This window comes from Podarcis melisellensis, assembly GCF_964234715.1.
Source record: "Podarcis melisellensis genome assembly, chromosome: 8".
Lineage (NCBI taxonomy): Eukaryota > Metazoa > Chordata > Lepidosauria > Squamata > Lacertidae > Podarcis > Podarcis melisellensis.
In genome coordinates, this window is record NC_138540.1 from 83,477,786 (window position 1) to 83,497,481 (window position 19,696).

At 46.8% G+C, this 19,696-nt stretch overlaps 1 protein-coding gene and 1 long non-coding RNA gene across 2 annotated transcripts in view; one reads left to right on the plus strand and one right to left on the minus strand.

The window, feature by feature from the left end:
• The window catches only part of LOC309376262, a 237,797-nt gene extending 222,039 nt beyond the window's left edge, over nt 1-15,758 (minus strand). Inside the window, exon 1 of the long non-coding RNA XR_014171130.1 lies at nt 15,667-15,758. This is a non-coding gene — a long non-coding RNA (uncharacterized lncRNA). The remainder of the gene's footprint in view (nt 1-15,666) is intronic.
• The window catches only part of PTGIR (prostaglandin I2 receptor), a 40,148-nt gene that overhangs the window by 16,772 nt on the left and 3,680 nt on the right, over nt 1-19,696 (plus strand). The gene's annotated exons all lie outside the window — the stretch shown is intronic.

Genomic DNA, 19,696 nt, shown 5'->3' on the forward strand with positions numbered 1-19,696 from the left:
CATCGTGCCTGGCAGCCATTGATAGCCATCTCCTCCATGAACTTGTCCTCTCTTAAAGTCTTCCAAGTTGGTGGCTATCCCTGTGGCAGGGAGTTCCATAGTCTAACCACGAAGAAGTCATTCCTTTTATCTGTCCTAACATCAGTCATTAAAAACTTCCATAAACAGGGCTGCCTTCAGATGTCTTCTAAACGTCAGATAGTTGTTTATTGTCTTGACATCTGATGGGAGAGCGTTCCACAGGGCAGGTGCCTCGGCCCAGTATACCTGAAGGAGCGTCTCCACCCCCATCGTTCTGCCCGGATACTGAGGTCCAGCGCCGAGCGCCTTCTGGCGGTTCCCTCACTGTGAGAAGCGAAGCTACAGGGAACCAGGCAGAGGGCCTTCTCGGTGGTGGCACCCGCCCTGTGGAACGCCCTCCCATCAGATGTCAAAGAGATAAACAACTACCTGACATTTAGAAGACATCTGAAGGCAGCCCTGTTCAGGGAAGTTTTTAATGTGTGACATTTTAATGTATTTCTAATCTTTGTTGGAAGCTGCCCAGTGGGAAACCCAGCCAGATGGGCGGAGTACAAATAAATTTTTTATTATTATTATTATTATTATTATTATTATTACTACTACTACTACTACCAAGAAGGCCCTCTGCCTGTTTCCTTGCAGCTTCGCTTCTCGCAATGAGGGAAACACCAGAAGGTCCTCAGCACTGGACCTCTGTGTTTGGGCAGAACGATGGGGGTGGAGACACTCCTTCAGGTATACTGGGTCTTTGAGGCCGTTTAGGGCTTTCAAGGTCAGCACCAACACTTTGAATTGTGCTCAGAAACGTACTGGGAGCCAGTGTAGGTCTTTCAAGACCGGTGTTATGTGGTCTTGGTGGCCACTCCCAATGACCAGTATAGCTGCCGCGCTCTGGATCAGTTGTAGTTTCCATGTCACCTTCAAAGGTAGCCCCACGTAGAGCGCATTGCCACAGCCTCTTCCCACTCACTGAACCCTGATATTTCTTCCGCTTCCCACGCCTCCTCCTCCGTGTTTGCTTCCTCTTATCCCTCCAACCTCTCATTGTCTTTTCACCGCAGCAGCCTCTTCATTTGACCAGTACCACCAACTCCCAAATGTGGTTTGCACGCTGAGTAAAGGTGGCTGGGAGACAGAGATGCTCAAGGGAGAGGTAGATCTCTCTCCCTCTGATGAGTACGGGCCAGGGGAGGCGTTGAAGGGAATCAGGACGGGAGATAAAAGATGGATATATTAGGAAGAGGAGGAATGAACAAACTAACCACCTGAGATCAAAATGGGAGAAGATAAGAGAGGGAAGCTGTTGCAGGAGGAAGAAATGGCCGAGGGGTCAAAGGAAGTGGCAGTTTGGGGAGTGGATAATGGGGTACAAATCAAGCGTGAAAGCAGGAAAGAAGAGGAAATAGGTAAAAAGATTTTGAGTGGCCTGTGGGGGTGGAAAGGGAAATCTATAAAAAAAACACACCATCTCTGTTTAGAATCTCTGGATCAGCAAATATTGCCTAAAACGGGGAGGCTGAGTCATAACACCCCCGGAGCAAATGTCTACACATGTTTCAAGGAAAGCTGAGCTGCGGAACTCCTTGCCACAGGGGAAATGCTGTGGGAAAGAGCGTGGTGGTTTCCAAAGATGGGTCAGATATCAGTAGGAAACAATGTCAGCAATTGATATTGGGTTCTGCCAAACTCTGTCCTCACCTGCCACCATTTTGTGAGTGGTGCACCGCCATTTTGTGACTGGTGGACCTCAGCCTCTACCCTGTGGGTAGAAAGTTTGAGGCTGCCTGACCTGCATTGTAGATTCTACCCCAAGGTTTTGAGGGAGAAATTAAGAATCATAGAACATTTTGTGGCTGTTGTCAGATGAAATTGCCTTATATAGAGCCAACATTTTGTTTCTGGAGTACAAAATTCAGCACCATGAAAATCTCACCACAGACCGGGAATGAAAAGGTACTCTGGTTAGGAGAAATCTCAAGCAAAAATGTTAAAAAGTTAAATCTGCAGACAAAATGGCATTAGGAGGAATTCACATGAACGGGTTCAAGAGCTTTCAGGAGGGCGCTTTCTTAAGAGAAAATTCGCACATTGCTGCAGAAATGTGGAAAACCAAATTTAAGTTCGTGAAAATGAGAAATGGAGAGAACCAGAATGGACCGATTCACCCCTCCCTAGACATGACGGCTCTATGTAATCTCCTGGATCAGAGACAGGGCGCCTTTGAAGAGGGTTGAGGAGCAGTTCAATAAAGTTTGCATTTAAAGGCAAGCCCATGCGATTCGCACTTTCCAAAATGCTATGTGAACCGAAGCACAGAACCTGACAAGAGCAGGTGCCAGGAACAGGTCAGCAACAACTCACACGGCTTCAGTGAAGTTAACTTTTTATTTGAAGAAACAAAACCGCTCAGGAGGCCAGGCCTAGTGAGCACAGCAACTCTTCCTGGTAGATCTTGCCCCAACGAGGCAGTTGTGAGGACTGAAGGTCCTGCCTTCCCACAGCTCTCTAAGTCTCCTGCTCCCTCAGGTCCTTCCCAAGCAATCTGAGACTCTGTCGTCTTGTCCCCTCGGGCCCTTCCGCCGCCATCCTCCTCGCGGCCGCCAAACTGAGCGTCTCTGCCTGGGGCCTCCCCTCTGCCCGTCACCGCCGCTCCCACTAGGCCGTACTGCGGCTGTGCCGCCAAAGGACCCGGATGAGATGGGCAGCCTATGAATTGCTGAGGAGCCTTGAGAGGAGAGTGAAGGCAACCATAGAGAAAGCAGTTCAGAGAGAGGAGGAAGAGGAGGAGGCGGAGGCGTGGGCAGGTGTTCCAAGGGCTACAAGGGAAGGACCACAAGCGCTTCTCCCATAGATTTGTAGTGGTAGACTAGCATAGATGGTCTGATCTGCGGGTTTACTTCGGGTGCTATTTCCACCCCCTTCTCTTCCTCCCGCCCCGCCTGATGGAACTGAGAGCTGCAGATGGAGCACGAGAGAAAAGATACAGAACTGCAGCAGCATCTTCGTAGCTTGGACTTCATTTTGCGCGAAAAGTGGTTGCTGCTTGTAGTTATTTGATTGCAGTGTTTCATCGGCTGGTGTCTTGAGCAGCAACCTCTGGAAACGAAGGGCTAAAAACCGGCGCTGCTCTCCAAAATTATCTGGTCCCTTTTAACTGGTTGACTAAAATCCCTTATTTTGGCTGCTGGTCCCTTATTTTCAAGGCTGCTGGTCCCTTATTTTCAAATCTGTAAGTTGACAGCTATGCCACAGACTCTCCCTGCTCACTAAACCTTGTTACCTCTCCAGCTTCTGACACCTCCACCACCCAGTCTGCTCCCTCTCATCGCCACCCCACCACCACTCCCCAACCCTTCTTGCTCTGGGGGTTCCCTTGGGGGTTTCCCAGCTGGTGCCTTTCACCATTCCTCTGCATGCAGCCAGTCCATAAACACCAGCCTTCAAAATTTCGCACTTCTCTGAATTTTGCATTTTGGGCCAAATTGCGTTCAAAAGCATGTACATTGTGGGAAATTTCACTAAACTACTGGTGAATTTTCACGAGGATTTTTTTTTTTAAGAATCGCACGTTTGGAAGCTGATGTGCAGATGTACTGAATATAAGACTGGAAGGATGAGGAATGGAAACCGAAATGGGCAGATCTGCCCACCCCTACCGCTGAGTATAAGTTGCTGGGGGAGGGAAGGCAGAGAAAGCGACTGGGCTCATGTCCCAAAACATCTGCTTGGCTAATGTGGGAAACGGCCCATTGAACTTGACGGGCCTTAGCTCTCTTCCAGCAAAGCTCTTCTTCTATTTTTGTGAAAGGAGCTTAAAAAATGTTGGATGCTCCCGAGGAGAATCTCCAGAGAGAATCTCCAGAGCTGAAGACATTGCTCAGGGCAACCACGATGGAGCTTTCGTCTGTGCTTTACGCTTCGTTGTCTAGACCCCAGAGCAGCCACAGAGGGCTCTCTGGCCTGGGAAAATTTGGGTTGCTTTAAAACCTCTGGGCCAGTACCAGGAATTTTAGATTTAGTCTTTCGTCTGTATGGGGATAGCTCTTTAAAAACTGGGTCTTTAAAAACTGCTCCTGAGAATTTGAACTGTTTCACCCACCCCCACCATCACCCTGGAGATTTCTGTGGTTGGATTTGAATAAAGCAAATCTAGACTGGTGACTGGGAGCAGCCGCCAAGACCACATAACACCAGTCTTGAAAGACCTACATTGGCTCCCAGTACGTTTCCGAGCACAATTCAAAGTGTTGGTGCTGACCTTGAAAGCCCTAAACAGCCTTAAAGGCCCAGTAGACCTGAAGGAGCGTCTCCACCACCATCGTTCAACCCAGACACTGAGGTCCAGCGCCGAGGGCCTTCTGGCAGTTCTCTCCCTGCGAGAAGCAAAGTTACAGGGAACCAGGCAGAGGGCCTTCTCAGTAGTGGCACCCACCCTGTGGAACATCCTCCCACCAGATGTCAAGGAAATAAACACCTGACGTTTAAAAGACATCTGAAGGCAGCCCTGTTTAGGGAAGTTTTTAATGACTGATGATTTAATGTATTTTTAATCTTTTGTAGGAAACCGCCCAGAGTGGCTGGGGAAACCCAGCCATATGGGCGGGGTATAAATAAATTATTATTATTATTATTATTATTATTATTATTATTATTATTATTATTATTATTATTATGAATCAGCTCAGAATCTTTCTGCAGTAATAATAATAATAAGAATAATAGCTTTCTTTCTTTCTTTTCCTTCCTTCCTTTCCCCCTGACAGGACTTAAGGTGGCTGTCAGACAGAAATAGGAACCGTTCAAAACATTATTTTAGTAGTAATTGAATTTATACCCACCATTCCTCTCCCAGATGCCCAGGGCAGCAATCTTGGATCAAGTGATGCAACAGCAAAGCAAATACATTTTGTGTGTGTGTTAACACCACTGAGCATGTACAGAGTGTCTCCCCCCCCCCCCGCTGGCACACACACACACACACACACACACACACATACACACAGCTGGGCAACCCAGTCCACTGCCCATCTATTTGGGATTAAAGAGAAAGACATCCTGGGTTCCTTACCAGGCGGGGTTAATGCACCCCGCACTTTTGTCTTTAGAATTTAAAACAAATCCAAATCCAACTCCTTTGTTAGCCTTGCTAGGAATAATAGATGAATCAACAATTATCTCACTGGGAGACGCTGACATTTTTGCTGGTAGCTGCTCATTTAGAAATTGCTAAATGTTGGCCTGTCGACAGACACACGGTGCGGTCTCAGATGCCAGGTTAGCACGGTCAGAAGCAAGCTGAGTCCTTTACCCTTTTATTACACCAGGCATTCATTTATCTCCTATATGAGACGATCAATGGAGACAACATCTCTCCAGAACCACAGAAATATCTGGAGAGACCTATTAGCCAAGAGACTTTCATATCATGGTGCCCCATGATATTCTTGTAAAGAAGCTGGTAAAATGCGGTCTTGACTATGCTACCACTCAGTGGATTTGTAACTGGCTGGCTGACCAAACCCAAAGGGTGCTCATCAATGGTTCCTCTTCATCCTGGAGAAGAGTGACTAGTGGGGTGCCACAGGGTTCTGTCTTGGGCCCGGTCTTATTCAACATCTTTATCAACGACTTGGATGATGGACTCAAGGGCATCCTGATCAAATTTGCAGATGACACCAAACTGGGAGGGGTGGCTAACACCCCAGAGGACAGGATCACACTTCAAAACCACCTTGACAGATTAGAGAACTGGGCCAAAAGAAACAAGATGATTTTTAACAGGGAGAAATGTAAAGTATTGCACTTGGGCAAAAAAAATGAGAGGCACAAATACAAGATGGGTGACACCTGGCTTGAGAGCAGTACATGTGAAAAGGATCTAGGAGTCTTGGTTGACCACAAACTTGACATGAGCCAACAGTGTGACGCGGCAGCTAAAAAAGCCCATGCAATTCTGGGCTGCATCAATAGGAGTATAGCATCTAGATCAAGGGAAGTAATAGTGCCACTGTATTCTGCTCTGGTCAGACCTCACCTGGAGTACTGTGCCCAGTTCTGGGCACCACAGTTCAAGAAGGACACTGACAAACTGGAACGTGTCCAGAGGAGGGCAACCAAAATGGTCAAAGGCCTGGAAACGATGCCTTATGAGGAACGGCTAAGGGAGCTGGGCATGTTTAGCCTGGAGAAGAGGAGGTTAAGGGGTGATATGATAGCCATGTTCAAATATATAAAAGGATGTCACATAGAGGAGGGAGAAAGGTTGTTTTCTGCTGCTCAGGAGAAGCGGACACGGAGCAATGGATCCAAACTACAAGAAAGAAGATTCCACCTAAACATTAGGAAGAACTTCCTGACAGTAAGAGCTGTTCGGCAGTGGAATTTGCTGCCAAGGAGTGTGGTGGAGTCTCCTTCTTTGGAGGTCTTTAAGCAGAGGCTTGACAACCATATGTCAGGAGTGCTCTGATGGTGTTTTCTGCTTGGCAAGGGGTTGGACTCGATGGCCCTTGTGGTCTCTTCCAACTCTATGATTCTATGATTCTATACGCATCGTAAACTTTAGACTGCTGTTACACATCTTTCCAAGAAAGGGCAGGCGAGCTGCTACTTTCGTTGCCTGCTATATACTACATGTGAAATAACCATAAAATGTATATATATATTGAAAACAGAACAGCTTGCATCCATCGCCCATAAAATGCCAGGCAGTTCTAACCACCCACGCGGTGGGGTATCCGGCCCAAATCGGGGTTGTTGAAGGATTGTTTTCCATTACTGTGGCAACAAGAAAGGGGCAGGGCAGGGCTTTGTTGAAACAGCTGAGGATGCCAACCGGGCGTGGACATAGGGTTGTGCAACAGGCGGGCGATAAGGAGCCCGGGCTGAAAGGCCTGCAGGCACCGCCGCGCACAAGGACCCTGGCTCAAGATGCCAGTGGCGATTGCAGAGTTTGCTAGTGCCACGTGGAGGAATGCAAAGAAGGGTGCTCTCTGCCATCAGCCTGGCAAAGGACAGGCTGTGCTTGCAGGGGCTGCTGTTCCTTGAGGAGACCTTGCAGGGGGGCATCCCTGCAGCAGGGCCAAATTTCAGCAGCAATCGGACCACACGTCCTGCTTTCAGTGCCACATCTGGCGTGCCAAGCGACGGCAAGGGCAAGGAGGTCTCTGGGTGTGCTGCAAAGAGCCCGTCTCCGCTTGCCGGTGAACCGCCGCAGCCACTCTCAACCACCAATCCGAGGCGGTTAAGGTGTCGTGGGTTCAGAATCAAGGTGCGCTGCGTGGTATCAGATTGCGCCTGCTTCATTTCTGCACATCGAGCATAAGTGCGGTTTCAGGTTTCAGCAGGGCAGAAAGCAGCTTTTTGACACGGCAAGGAGAGGCCAAGGTTGAAAGCGCTTCCCTGTTCTAGATTCAGATGATAACTTGGGGGGAAAGGCAATGCTTCAGAATGCTTTGTGGTTACTTCCCCTTATTTCTTTCGCGTGCGTTTAGCAGTCAGAGATATTGTGCGCTTTTCCACAAGGCGTCTGAGGGACCCAGAGACCTCGGGACGAGAGCTGACAGAGGAGGCCCATCTCTCCACTTCCTGGGTGGAGTTTAACAACAACAACAACAACAATAATAATTTTTATTTATACCCCTCCCTCCCCAGCCAAGGCCGGGCTCAGGGCGGCTAACAAGCAATAAATAAAACAAATTGAATGAATACAACTTAAAAACAAAATTAAAATACAACATTAAAATATTGAAACCTCATCGCAGGAGGAGAAAGGAAAAAGAAAAAAGAAAGAGGGGGAGGGAATCAAATTGGCTCTAAGCCAAGCGGAACAACTCTGTCTTACAGGCCCTGCGGAAAGAAATCAGATCCTGCAGGGCCCTGGTCTCATGAGGCAGAGCGTTCCACCAGGCGGGAGCCAGTGTTGAAAAGGCCCTGCCTCTGGTTGAGGCTAATCTAACTTCCTTAGGGCCCGGGACCACTAGGGTGTTGCTATTTATGGACCTTGAGGTCCTCCGTGGGGCATACTGGGAGAGGTGGTCCTGTAGGTACGAGTGTCCTAGGCCGTGAAGGGCCAGCACCTTAAATCTGACCCTGTACTCCACTGGGAGCCAATGCAGCTGGAAAAGCACTGGGTGAATATGCTCCCATGGCAGAGACCCCATGAGGAGCCTCGCTGCAGCATTCTGCACCCGCTGGAGTTTCTAGGACAGCTTCAAGGGCAGCCCCGCGTAGAGCGAGTTACAGTAGTCAAGCCTGGAGGTGACCATCGCATGGATCACTTAGAAAGCACCTCAAGGAGAATTAGTCCAGTTCAGACCGGGTTATCAATGGCTACTAGTCACGATGGCTCAGCTCTGCCTCAAGCAAAACCTTATGTTCTTCTGAGTTTGGCGCAGTTCTGAATTACTTGGCTACATTGACTGTTATCACTGGTGCGTTTTAAATTTGGATTTCTAAAATACGTTCAAACTGTCCCTATTTTGAGCTACTTGTCCCAGATTAAAACGCTCCCTGTAATTTGTTCCTGTCCCCCAGAGTTGAAAGGATCTCATTTTGGCCCCCTCCACTGGCTCCAAAAGCGTTTTGACCTTAGTGCACCTGCAAATGCAGGTGAGCACATGGTCACTAAGGCACCACGAAGCACGCATGCTGCAGCTGAAGTGCTATCATTTTTCTAAGTGTGATTTTCGTAGAATTATAGAATTGCAGATTTGGAAGGGACCCAAAGAGTCATCTATTTTTTAAAATAATTTTTATTCATTTTCCAAACACATAATAAAAACAAACAAAGCACAAAACAAAAACATACAAAACATTTAAACATGTATAATTTCATAATCTTATTTTCATACACCTTCTTTCCCCTGACTTCCCCATACCTCCCTTTCGCTGCATCCTTATTTTACATTTCTTTAGCAACTCCTCCAGTCAATTAACTATTTAATTCCCTTTCATTAAATTTTCTTTAATTTATTAGTTACAGCTGTAATTCTCTATTTCTTATTCCTTGGCATCTTAACACTCTTCAACTTTACAACAATTTTTAAGATATGTTTTAAATTTCTTCCAATCCTCTTCCACTGTCTCTTTCCCCTGGTCACGGATTCTGCCGGTCATCTCTGCCAGTCCCATGAAGTCGGTCACCTTTGTCTGCCATTCTTCCAGAGTAGGTAGTTCTTGCATCTTCCAATACTTTGCCAAAAGGATTCTTGCTGCTGTGGTGGCGTACATAAAAAAAGTCCTATCCTTCTTTAACACCAATTGGCCAACCATGCCCAGGAGAAAAGCCTCAGGTTTCTTAGGGAAGGTCCACTTAAGGACTATCTTAATTTCATTATAGATCATTTCCCAAAAGGCTTTAATCTTCGGGCAGGTCCACCAAAGGTGGTAAAAGGTACCTTCAGTCTCATTACATTTCCAACATTTGTTATTGGGCACATGATAAATTTTTGCAAGCTTGACTGGGGTCATGTACCACCTATAGATCATTTTCATTATGTTTTCTCTTAAGGCATTACATGCCGTAAATTTAACACCAGTGGTCCATAACTGTTCCCAGTCCGCAAACATAATGTCATGACCGATATCTTGTGCCCATTTAATCATAGCTGATTTCACCGTTTCACCCTGCGTATTCCATTTCAACAGCAAGTTATACATTCTTGACAGATTCTTAGTATTGGGTTCTAACAATTCTGTTTCTAACTTTGACCTCTCCTTCTGAAATCCTATTTTCCTGTCCTGTTTAAATGTCTCATTTATCTGATGGTAATGCAACCAATCTCGTACTTTGGACTTTAATTTCTCATAACTCTGTAGTTTAACCTTTTCACCATCTTGTTCTGAAATTTCACAATATTTTGGCCATTTAGACTCCATACAGTGGTGCCCCGCAAGACGAATGTCTCGCAAGACGAAAAACCCGCAAGACGAAAGGGTTTTTCGGTTTTTGCGACACTTCGCTAGACGATTTTCCCTATGGGCTTGCATCGCAAGACGAAAGCCCATAGGGAAATCTCGGGGACCTTTTTTTAAATGCTGGCGGTGGGGAGCAAAGCCTTTTTCCCCCCTCCGGACTTCAGAAGAGGTCCAGGAAGGCCGGCGGGGGCGAAAGGCTTTGCTCCCCACCGCCAGCATTTTAAAAGCGGTCCGGGATAGCAGGGAAGCGCTTCCCGCTATCCCGGACGGCTTTTGAAGGCAGGCGGGGGGGCAAAGACTTCCCAGGACCTCTTCCCAAGGCGGGCGGGGGGCAAAAGTCTTTGCCCCCCCTGCCTGCCTAACCGGGGGCTTTTAAATCGCCCCGGGACTGTCCGGGGCGATTTAAAAGCCCCCGGACGGCTTTTGAAGCCTCCCCCCGCCGCCCGGCATCGGAACGATGTCCCGAAGCTGGGCGGCGGGGCGGGAAAGCCTTCCCCCGCCGCCCGGCTTCGGGGCATCGTCCCGATGCCGGGCAGCGGGGCAGGAACGCCTCCCCCCGCCGCCCGGCTTCGGGGCATCGTCCCGATGCCGGGCGGCGGGGCGAGAAAGCCTCCCCCCGCCGCCCGGCATCGGAACGATGTCCCGAAGCTGGGCGGCGGGGCGGGAAAGCCTTCCCCCGCCGCCCGGCTTCGGGGCATCGTCCCGATGCCGGGCGGCGGGGCGGGAACGCCTCCCCCCGCCGCCCGGCTTCGGGGCATCGTCCCGATGCCGGGCGGCGGGGCGAGAAAGCCTCCCCCCGCCGCCCGGCATCGGAACGATGTCCCGAAGCCGGGCGGCGGGGCGGGAAAGCCTCCCCCCACCGCCCGGCTTCGGAACGATGTCCCGAAGCCGGGCTGCGGGGCCGCGAAGCCTGGGCGCGCTGGCAACTCTCCGCAAGGAGCGCTCCCGCTGCTTGCGGAGAGGTCCGCGAAGCCTGTCCTGGACCTCTTCTGAAGGCAGGCGGGGGGCAAAAGTCTTTGTCCCCCCCTGCCTGCCTTCCCAGGGGCTTTTAAATCGCCCCGGACAGCGGAGAAGTCCTCCGCTGTCCCGGGCGATTTTAAAATGCCGCCTGCCAGAAGAGGTCGGGGGAAGGCGGTTTCCATAGGAACGCATTAATTGATTTTCAATGCATTCCTATGGAAAACCGTGCATCGCAAGACGAAAAACTCGCAAGACGAAGAGACTTGCGGAACGAATTAATTTCGTCTTGCGAGGCACCACTGTATTGAGTTTTTTCACCTCCTTAGCTTCCATTGGTGACAGCCACCTGGGAGTTTTACTTTCCAGTAAATCTTTATACCGCATCCAAACGTTGTATAGTGCTTTCCTAACAATATGATTTTTAAAGCCCTTATACACTTTTGCCTTGTCGTACCATAAGTATGCATGCCAACCGAAGCTATTATCATACCCTTCCAAATCCAAAATGTCTGTGTTCTCAAGAAGTAGCCAGTGTTTCAACCAGCAAAAAGCTGCCGATTCATAGTAGAGTCTTAAGTCCGGCAGGGCAAAGCCCCCTCTATCTTTTGCATCAGTTAAAATCTTAAATTTTATTCTGGGCTTTTTGCCCTGCCAGATAAATTTAGATATGTCTTTCTGCCACTTCTTGAAACAGTCCATCTTGTCCAGGGACCCAAAGAGTCATCTAGCCCCAAACCCCAGCATTGCAGGAATCGGAATCTCAGCTGATGTGGAGAACTGAACTTTAGACTGGGAAAACCAGAAATCGAGAGAAATCAAAATTAATAGATTCACGCAACCCTACTAGAGCATTCAGCAGGAGGGTGTGTGTGTGAGTGAGGGGGGGGAGGGAGGGAGAGAGAGAGAGAACACCCCATAACATAAAAGGTTGTGTATTTTTTAAACACACAAGAGAATGGTCCCTATTTCTATATCTGAAATACAGTATCTGAGGATAGTATATGCCGTATTTTTCGCTCTATAAGACGCACCAGACCACAAGACGCACCTAGTTTTTGAAGGAGGAAAACAAGAAAAAAAATATTCTGAATCCCAGAAGCCAGAACAGCAAGCGGGATCGCTGCGCAGTGAAAGCAGCAATCCCTCTTGCTGTTCTGGCTTCTGAGATAGCTGTGCAGCCTGCATTCGCTCCATAAGACGCACACACATTTCCCCATACTTTTTAGGAGGGAAAATGTGAGTCTTATAGAGCAAAAAATATGGTATTTGTTTTGATGCTTTTGACTGCTGAAGCCACCCTCAGGCATAAGTCGTAAGATGCAGCTCATCTGTTCAAAAAACAGAAAGAAAATAGACAAACCCAAAGCCCTGCAGAAATGAGAAATGAGGAACAAGAAACCGAAAATCAATTAGGCAGCAAGCAGAACAGAACAGACCAGGAAAAAGCCCAGACAGCATCATCTGGGCATCTTTTCCCAAAGGATTCAGGGAAATGAACTCGTGTCTACCTGTCGTTCACATATAGGTCAGAGAGGCAGAATGGAGGGGCATTCATCTGCTTACCTTCTCATTCCACAACTGATTTTGTTCTGGGAGGAATTACTGGCAAGAGGGTGGATGTCCCAGGGTGAATCGAGTGCTGCGTCTGCCAGCTACAGAACCATGCTTTAAGCCAGACTTTGCCAGATGTTTTGGAGTACAACTCCCATCAGCCCCAGACAGCACAGCTGCCACGGTGTGTTTACACAATAGTTAAACCACAGATTTGCCAGGCACTATTTGAGCACTGGGGACACGGGTGGCGCTGTGGTTTAAACCACTGCGCCGCTTGGGCCTGCTGATCAGAAGGTTGGCGGTTCGAATCCCCGCTACGGGGTGAACTCCCGTTGCTCTGTCCCAGCTCCTGCCAACCTAGCAGTTCAAAAGCACGTCAAACTGCAAGTAGATAAATAGGTACTGCTCTGGCGGGAAGGTAAATGGCGTTTCCCTGTGCTGCTCTGGCTTCGCCAGAAGCGGCTTAGTCATGCTGGCCACATGACCCGGAAAAACTGTCTGCGAAAGCGGACAAACGCCGGCTCCCTCGGCCTATAGAGTGAGATGAGCGCCGCAACCCCAGAGTCGTTCACGACTGGACTTAAATGTCCCTTTATCTGAGCACTAAAGCATGTGGTTTGTGCCATGTGCAGATCGGGGGGCACTGATGCGCCGCTGAGTCATGTGAGCTGCACTGAGGGGCCACATTCTGTTCTGCTGCCCAGTTTCCACCGCATTTAGACCAACAGACCTGCTTACCCAGATCCCAGCGTTTGCAAGAAGCAGGGTCCTAAAGCAATTGTATAAACAACGTTTTGCCATTGGGTTACATGGTTGGCAGGGTTTCCCCCCTTTCTTTTCCTCTTTGTTTTAAACTTGTTTCATTGGTATTACATGCTGTGGTGTTTTTCATTTGCTACAATGAAGAGCAGGCTGAAAGTGCTGAAAGTAAATAAATTAAATATGTGGCAACGTGTTCGGGGCATAGGCTTGGCCCCCGCACCTTCCTTTTTTTCCCTTAGAAGTTAAAGACTTTACAAGTGCAAGTGGCAGAGGATTACAAAAAAAAATTGCATGGCACAGAGAGGATGGATAGAGAGAAGTCCATCCCCTTCTCTCTGGAACTCACAGACCTGCAGTGAAGCTGAATGTTGACAGATTCAGAAAAGAGAGAGTGCTTCTTCATGTAGCGCATAATCTATGGAACTCCCTGCCACAGGAGGCAAAGATGGCCACCCATGGCTTAAAAGCGACAAATTCTTTCTCTTCTTTTTAAAATTTTTATTCATTTTCCTTTTTCATTCATTACATACATCTTATATCTATAACATTTATGATACATTCCTTCCCCCCCTCCCCTTCTGGACTTCCGTTTCCGGTTTGCTTCTCCTTTCACCCACTTTGCTACTTCCTAAAAGAAAATAATACTGGTAACATACTTATGCAACAGCATCAAACCTTAAAACATAAAACCTTAAAACCTAAAAATAAAATGCACCATCCTATTTCTCTATCTTCCACACATTTTCTAATGCTAATAATGTGAATGTTTATTTAAATCCTGCCATCAAGTCTATCATCTTTCTTTGTTTCTGCAAGTATAATATAAATGGTTCCCTTCCTTTTCCAAAGCCACTGTTGTCTTTTTCTCTTAGTCTGTCATTTTTTGCCAGTTCTGCATAGTTCATCAGCTTCTCTTGTCATTGTTCTTTAGTTGGTATTTCTCCAGTCTTCCAGTTTTCTGCAATCATAATTCCATTGTTGTTGTTGTTGTTTAGTCGTTTAGTCGTGTCCGACTCTTCGTGACCCCCTGGACCAGGGCACGCCAGGCCCTCCTGTCTTCCACTGCATCCCGCAGTTTGGTCAAACTCATGCTGGTAGCTTTGAGAACACTATCCAACCATCTCCTCCTATGTCGTCCCCTTCTCCTTGCGCCCTCCATCTTTCCCAGCATCAGGGTCTTTTCCAGGGAGTCTTCTCTTCTCATGAGGTGGCCAAAGTCTTGGAGCCTCACTTTCACAATCTGTCCTTCCAGTGAGCACTCAGGGCTGATTTCCTTCAGTATGGAGAGGTTTGATCTTCTTGCAGTCCATGGGACTCTCAAGAGTCTCCTCCAGCACCAGAATTCAAAAGCATCCATTCTTCGGCAATCAGCCTTCTTTATGGTCCAGCTCTCACTTCCATACATCACTACTGGGAAAAGCATAGCTTTAACTATATGGACCTTTGTTGGAATGGTGATGTCTCTGCTTTTTAAGATGCATAATTCCCTAATTTTATCGAATCCTCAAGAGAAAGAGACAAATTCACGGAGGAGGAGATGACTATTGATGGCTACTAGCTACGATGGCTCTGGTCCACCGTCAGAGGCAGCAATGCTTCTCAATTCCAGTTGCTGGAAACCACAGGAGGGCTTTTGCGCTCCGATCCTGCTAATGGGTTTCCCCACAGGCATCTGGATTAGATGGGCTATTGGCCTGATCCATCCAGTTCTCCATCTGTTTTTTTATATATATATATATGGATTTTTTATTCGTTTTTAACATATCGTTTTCAAATAATTAAACATACTTTTTACATCTTATACAATTTTTTGGACTTCCATCAATCACCTCTGAAAATTTCCCAATCTATTCACTTAATATACATTTCTTACTTTCACTCTTTAAATTTCATAACTAAAGTCTCTCTTCCGCAATATTTCATATATTTCTCCTTACAAAACCTCTCGCAGTCCTACGAACGTCATTTGTTGATTGCAGTTGCTCTTCAAATAGTTTGTATGTTTCTCCCAATCTTCTGTAAATCTCTGGTCTTGCAGGTTTCGAATCCATCCTGTCGTTTTGTCAAATTCTGCGTAGTCTGTTAATTTTGTCTGCCATTCTTCTTTCGCGGCTCTTCGTCTGTTCTTAAGTAGCAGGTTCCAGTTGAAGCTCTCTGTCACCTTCACTGCTGATCTCAGAGTGCCTGAAATGCAAACGTTGTCTGATCTTCACATCCCCCTTTTGCAACGCTTTCCCTCTTTCCCCATCCCTTGTGTGCCTGCCCTTCTGTGATTCATTGCCTTCCTTAAAATAACCCCAAGTGGGGCAAAGATCACAACACAGTAGAAGCTTTCCCTACAAACCCTTGTTTTCTACAACACTCCCTTACCTCTGCCGTCAAAAACAACAACACTCCCCTCTACACCAAACCCCAGAGACTGGAGTTTGCCCAAATGCCGTACAGTGGTACCTCAGGTTAAGTACTTAATTTGTTCCAGAGGTCCGTTCTTAACCTGAAACTGTTCTTAACCTGAAGCACCACTTTAGCTAATGGGGCCTCCTGCTGCCACTGCGCCCCCCCCATTTCTGTTCTTATCCTGAAGCAAAGTTCTTAACCTGAGGTACTATTTCTGGCTTGGGAGAAAAGCAATGACAAACCTAGACAGCATCTTAAAAAGCAGAGACATCACCTTGCTAACAAAGGTCTGTATAGTAAAAGCTATGGTTTTCCCAGTAGTGATGTACGGAGGTGAGAGGTGGACCATAAAGAAGGCTAATCACCAAAGAATGGATGCTTTTGAATTCTGGTGCTGGAGGAGACTCTTGAGAGTCCCATGGACTGCAAGAAGATCAAACGCATCCATTCTGAAGGAAATCAGCCCTGAGTGCTCACTGGAAGGACAGATCCTGAAGCTGAGGCTCCAATACTTTGGTCACCTCATGAGAAGAGAAGACTTTCTGGAAAAGACCCTGATGTTGGGAAAGATGGAGGGCACAAGGAGAAGGGGACGACAGAGGAGGAGATGGTTGGACAGTGTTCTCGAAGCTACCAGCATGTGTTTGACCAAACTGCGGGAGGCAGTGGAAGACAGGAGTGCCTGGCGTGCTCTGGTCCAGGGGGTCACAAAGAGTCGGACACGACTAAACGACTAAACAACAACAATAACAAAACTGTACACTGCCTCAGGGAGGGCTGAGAGACTTGGCAGAAAGGCTGTAAATCCATCCAATATTTTATAATTTAAAATCCCAGTTCCGCTGACTAGCTTGCATCATGACTGTGAAGATGCAACTGCAGCTGGAACAGTTCCAGTCATTTTTGTTCACCGTTCTTTCAGAAACGTGGACCTTGGATCAGAGCAATTGCCACTTGAAATGCATGGGTTTTTATCTTATCCACAGTAGATAAGGGAGTGTGTCTTCCGATAAATTTAAATTAGCTTGAAACCAATGTAAACGAGCTTCATCACTGTCGCAGCTCCCCCTCCCTGACCAAAATCGTAATTTTGTGAGGGCTCTTTGAGATCTGTAACCCCTTCACAGGACTTCAGATCCTAAAGTTCCTCAGTTGAGTATGAAAAATTGTACAGTTCAAATGGGTCAGAAACCGGTTTAAATTGGTAGTGTAGACATACCTAAAGGGAACAATAAACCCCAGTCCTACTGAGGGCAGCCCTTACAATTTGAAAATAAATGGGAAAGGGAAATGAACATGTTTTGATTGGTGTGAGTTCAAAATATAAAATGGCATGTATAATGGCAATTCTGAGATGCTTTGTTTAGAAAGGAAGTTGGCCGACTCTCTGGTCCTGGCTGCAAATCTTACTGCCTATTTTATGTTTCCCTCCTGACAAATCTATATCCTAATTCAAACACTGTTGAATGGATCCGAGTGTCATTTGACTAAGTATACAATATTGTATTTCCTGGAGCATCGGCCTCAGAGGTGACACTGAGGCCTCGCTTCGCTCCAAGGCTTGGAGTCATCAGACTTAATTTGTGCCATCCAATTATGACGAGGCCTGCAATTACCTAGCAATCTCATTAACCCCCCTCGTCATAAAAGCACGGCGGGATTATTTCTGGTTTGATTACGGTTGTGGCAGCGGAAGGAGCGGGGGGTTTCCTGCGTGATAACATCCCAGGGTGCAAGAATCATTAAGCTACCTCTCTGGGGTCTGGATTTAACTTATTATATTATATGCAGGAAGGTTGGGGGTGAACTGAAGCACAAAGAGGGATCTGCTTTCCTCATCCACCTGCAAAAAGACAAAAACACCCTCCACCCCACTGTGGACACTCCCGGATACAGACTTAATATTGTAAATCGGTCGTTCAGGTATTGTAAAAAGGTCATTCGCAACTAGCACTTTTTTCTCTTTTTTTGCAATGTAACAAGCTTTATTAATAGTCTTACAATACATTACATATACAGTGGTACCTCAGGTTAAGTACTTAATTCGTTCCGGAGGTCCGTTCTTAACCTGAAACTGTTCTTAACCTGAAACACCACTTTAGCTAATGGGGCCTCCTGCTGCCGCCGCGCCACCAGAGCACAATTTCTGTTCTTTTCCTGAAGCAAAGTTCTTAACCTGAAGCACTATTACTGGGTTAGCGGAGTCTGTAACCTGAAGCGTATGTAACCCGAGGTACCACTGTAACATTATTATTTTTTAAAGAGCTAAAAAAATTCAAAGCTGCCCGTGCTGAGAGTACTTCTTGTTTTTTTGTTTTTTTAAAAAAATCTGTGTTGGCAAACTGTTGCACTAACATATCAGGAATGCGGAAGCAATTGCAAAGCATGACCTAGGAATAGAAGGGAGAAGAGAAAGGAGAAAACTCCCACGAGAGGTGGTGAGCTCTCCTTCCTTGGAGGTTTTTAAGCAGAAGTTGGGTGGCCATCTGTCAGGGATGCTTTAGCTGAGCTTCCTGCCTTGCACGGGGTTGGGTTAGATGATGATGATGATGATGATGATGATGATGATGATGATATTTATTATTTATACTCCGCCCATCTGGCTGGGCTTCCCCAGCCACTCTGGGCGGCTTCCAACAAAATATTAAAATACAGTAAAGGTAAAGGTAAAGGGACCCCTGACCATTAGGTCCAGTCGTGACCCACTCTGGGGTTGCGGCGCTCATCTCGCTTTATTGGCCGAGGGAGCCGGCGTACAGCTTCCGAGTCATGTGGCCAGCATGACTAAGCCGCTTCTGGCAAACCAGAGCAGCGCACGGAAATGCCGTTTACCTTCCCGCCGGAGCGGTATCTATTTATCTACTTGCACTTTGACATGCTTTCGAACTGCTAGGTTGGCAGGAGCAGGGACCAAGCAACGGGAGCTCACCCCGGCGCAGGGATTCAAACTGCCGACCTTCTGATCAGCAAGCCCTAGACTCTGTGGTTTAACCCACAGCGCCACCCGCGTCCCTTTAAAATACAGTAATGTAGCTTAAATTATGTCATGACATCATGACATTTAGCATTGGGGTCCCTTCCAGCTCTACAAATTTATGATTCTTACTCTTAACCCATATATTGAAACAAATATATATATAATGAGCTAAAGAAGATCTTTGGATATACATTTTTGAAAAAGCCAGAGGCATTCTTGTTAGGAATGGTAGGAGAAGATATAGTTAACATTTCATAAAGAATGGGGGGGAATTATGTTGTATATGGGAAAGATAAGATGAAATAGCAAAACCAGTAGAATTGGAAACAAACCTCAAAACAGGAAAGATTAAGAAAAGTGATGGATAATGAAAATAGTAAGAAACAAAATGTATAAAGAAACTAATATAACTAACAGTAGTTGTAAATAAATACAAGCAGACAACAAGAATTGTATAAACATGAGGACTTATTTGTTTACGGATACACTATGGACAAATATGGAAAATGAATAACAATATATAAAATGGAAGAAAATAATGCGATAAAATTATATGTGATATAAAAAAACCAGAAGAAGGGAGGAGGGAAGTCAGCTCTGAAGAGCAAGTCTAAATGTAAAATGTAATACAGTATTTGTAATTGAAAAACTAATAAAGATTATTTGAAAAGGAAAAGAAAAGGAAAAGGAAACAGTGATGAATCAGTTAGAGCTAGAACTGATTCACAGTGGTTTGAGCAACAAGAGCTTGCAAGCCCGTATTCCTACTAGGCTAAAGACCCCATCTCTTCTCTGTCATGAAATGGGATGTGGAAGAAGGGGAACAGCCTGCAACCATCAGTGGGGTGCTCCACCCGCCTGGATCTCCACTGAGCTCTTGCGGAAGCCACAGCAAAAGGATCACAGCTGGCCCCCTAAGATTCTCGAGACATGAGGAAATCTCCCTCACAAGCAAATTGCTACACGCAGCTCACCGAGCGTGGAGGGACTTTCTCTGTTTCAGTCACACTTCCCTCTCAGAACAATTTCACAACTCTCAGCGTTTGGTCACCGTGAGAGTTGCCAACTTTTTAATGGAAAACAACAACATTTGCGCTGTGTTCACAC